Consider the following 3,752-nt stretch of genomic DNA (forward strand, 5'->3'; position numbering starts at 1 on the left):
CCTGAAAAAGGCAGTAAACAATGCTTTCAGTGAGGGGCACTAAAATGCAGTGGTTAAGAACAGAGACTGTAGCCTCTGTTTCAAATCCCTACTCTGGTGCTTACTAAACGAGCCTTAGTCTAGTTTTTCAACCTCTTGGTGCCTTGGTTTTCCCAACAGCAAAATTGATACAGTGATTATTGTACGAGTTAAAGGAGTTCATATGCACAAATTTCCTGGCATATACAAATGCTGCTTAAGTGTTGGCTATTGTTCAAACAAACATGTTTTACAGTCATCCTGTGAGTTTGAAATGGGGAGAGGGAGCAAGCCCTATAATTTTATAAGGGGCTTGACCTTGAGTGAATCTTGTGAGCCGCCACCTTCCAATGTCTCTGACCCAGTGGCCACCTTGCCTCCATTTTGTAAAGCAAGAGCCTTCTAAATTCCAAAGCCCAGTGTCCAAAGACACTGGACAAATCTTCCTGTTTCTTGGCTGATCTTATCTGGAAAGGTATTAAAATGCCAGGTTTACTTGGTGGTAATGTGCCCACCGTTTCTCTTTTTGGGGGACTCTCCGTAAAATAAGTTCATCTACCCAGATGGGTTTCTCTAGCCATAAATTTTTATTCATTTTCATTCAGCATCTTTTATTTCAACTCTTTTGTTTACCAAAGAAGCTTAAGGGAGGAAAAGCCCTCCTGGAAGGTTACAACCACTATGGTACTTGGAAAGAGACACAGGGGATGAGGCTTCTACAACATAACCTTGCTGGGAGCTCTTCTGGTTATTTTGGCTTTGTTTTGTGTGGTACGTTACTTCTTTATTCTTCATATGACTTCAGCTTTCTATTAAAATAAACACATATAACTAGATACTAATTTGTTAATTCAGCCAGCCAGATTGTTTCTGTTTGCTTCTCAGCTGGGTGATAAATGTATTGGTTTAGCCTCAAGTTTGCTTTCTCAAGTTCAAGTTCTTTTCTCAAGTTTACAACAGCTTGTAGAGACTCATCTTTCTGCAGGACGTCAGTTAGTTTTCTCTGCCCTGGGAAGAATGAATCCAGAAATGGTTCTGTTTGTGTGGTAAGTTACCAGGTTTGGGGCTTTTTTCAAGTCTATGGAGCCTTTGAATTTCCCTCTTTGCCATGGAGAGATAGGTAGGATGACTGAAATCAGGACTGGCAGAGAAGACTAGAGAGCCCATTATACTCCCAGAAAGTAAGCCAGGGTGAGGCCAGCTTCCTTAATTTTCCCAAAGCCCCTTAGCAGGAGACTAGGGGCCCCACAAAAGACACATTCTGTTTTGCAGAGATTAGATGCCATACACTATTTTTTGACCCAAATGGCAGGAATTACACATGGCATTCCTGCCATGTTGTAAATTCATTCTATGTATCTGGCATTAAAGATCTGAAAATAATAACAATTTTCTATTATTCCATCGCCAGAAATTTCAGAAATATCAACATGCAAAAGCCTCAGATGGGCGCAGTACCAGGCTACAATTAAAGTCAAGCACTGATGAAATAGCTATTTCATTAGGATAGAATAGACGTGTCACAGTGGAATACGATTCTGTGTGTTGGGAAGCAATTCTTAGACCTGAAAAAAACCTTAAAAAGCCATTTAGGACTCTCTTGATATTAAAAACCTTAGAGAACCATATCAACTGACAAAAAAAAATTAAGTGCAGGATGTGGCAAAATAGAAATACATTGCTGGTAGGAATATAAAGTAGTTTACACATTGTGGGTGGCGACTTGGCAATATCTAGAAATCTCAAATACGTACATGCCCCTGCTCCACATATTCCACTTCTAACATATATGCCTTAGAAAAGAGTCTCCTATAAATGCCCAAGCAGACAAGCAGAAGACATTCATTGCATATTTGTTTTAACAGCTTAATATTGGATATTTAATATCAATATGAGTTGATGAATATTGAAATGTTCATCAATCAGGAGACAGATAAATAAGTTATATATTTTTATAATATAATACATCAGCTAAAATAAATAAGCTGAGTTTCGTGTATCAACATACATAAAAGTTGGGCCAGGCACAGTTGCTCATGCTTATAATCTCAGCACTTCGGGAGGCCAAGGCGGGAAGAAAGCTTGAGACCAGGAGTTCAAGACCAGCCTAGACAACATAATGAAACTCCATTTCTAAATAATATTAAAAACTCATCCGGGCATGGTGGCACATACCTGTGGTCCCAGCTACTTGGGGGAAACAGAGGGAGGAGGATTGCTTGAGCCCAGGAGTTCGAGGCTGCAGTGAGCTATGATCATGCCACTGCACCGCAGGCTTGGTGACAGAGCAAGACTCTGTTTCTAAAAAATAAAAATTTTAAAATAGATAAAAGTTGGAAACAATACTGAGGGGAAAAAAAACAAGTTGCTGAAGGATGTGTTCCCAGGATGATGTCATTTACGTAGAGTTAAGACTATATGCAAATACATATATATCCAGTAAAAGTAAAAATACAGAAGGGAAACATATACTAATTTCACGAGAATGCTGTCTCTGAAGAGGGGAGGCCAATCAGGGAGGAATAAATAAGGGTTTCAACTGCATCTGTAAGAATTTGTGACATTAAAAAATAAACACAAAAAAATATGATGAATATTATTACTGTGGTAGACACATGATTTTTTTTAATTCTGTGAGTTTGTTGTACGTTTCAAATATTTTTTTAATTCCCTGAACTTTCTATATATATGCTCTCCTTCATGATCCTCACAATGTAGATGGCAGGGCAGCTGGACTTTTCCTCACATAACATTTCTGTTTACTCTTTTATGATCATTAACATCTTTAATTCTTCAATCCCATAGGAGCTTTGGGGTTCAGGAAAAGCATTTTATTTTCTAATAGGTTCTTTCTGTCCTCAATTCCTCTTGTCAAGAGAACTGAAAGTCATTTCCAAATTAAACTAACTCATCAATGTCTGGACAGAATTGCTTCTCTGCCAATACAGCTTATTCTTCTTAGATATTTTCTCTGTCCCCAAGGGTGTCATGACACCTTACCATCTAATTCCATCAGCCAATTTGTAAAGGTACTGTTTGTTCTCTAATCCAGATCACTAATGACTCTGTCCTGTGTTTCCATCTGATTCTCTTGGTTAGGAGAGAATTCTCTTTTGCCTAAACTGAAGGAGAGATCTTACTCTCAGTAGAGACACTAAAGTTACCAAAATAGCTTGATAGGATTGTCCATTCTCTCACTGCCTGTGTGCTTTCTCAAGGTTAAATTAAAAACCTGAAAAATATGTTGCTTAATGAAAACCCAATGTATTGTCCTGGCTTACCCCAAATATGCACTTACATCTTCTTTATAGTTAGCTCAAACTCTAAGAAATTTACTTCTAATTTGAAACATCAGGTCAAGGTTAGCTATATAGAAAAACCAACATTTAAATTTTCTTTGAAAAATCTTCAAGGGCACAAAATGGAAAATAAAAGAAATAGATATATTGCTACAGGGCTGCTAAATAGACAGAAATGGGAAAATTTAGTGCTTAGGATGTTTACAGTCTCTGTCCTCTTCTATTTACCAGTTTCTCAAAAAGAATTAATGGGAACATTGAAAAATGTAGAAGGAGAAAATCTGGGATATAATGAATAGCCTTAAAGATAAAAGCATAGGATGAGTTCAAAGAGGGCAAGGTCAAATATTTTTAATTAAGGAAGAAAATTCAATTTCTGTTATATGCCTCCGTCATTTTATATGCATACTCATTCATGATAAATTATTATTATTG

The sequence above is a fragment of the Sapajus apella genome, unplaced genomic scaffold (genome assembly GCF_009761245.1).
Source record: "Sapajus apella isolate SASKATOON/1434 unplaced genomic scaffold, GSC_monkey_1.0 scaffold28, whole genome shotgun sequence".
NCBI classification, from domain to species: domain Eukaryota; kingdom Metazoa; phylum Chordata; class Mammalia; order Primates; family Cebidae; genus Sapajus; species Sapajus apella.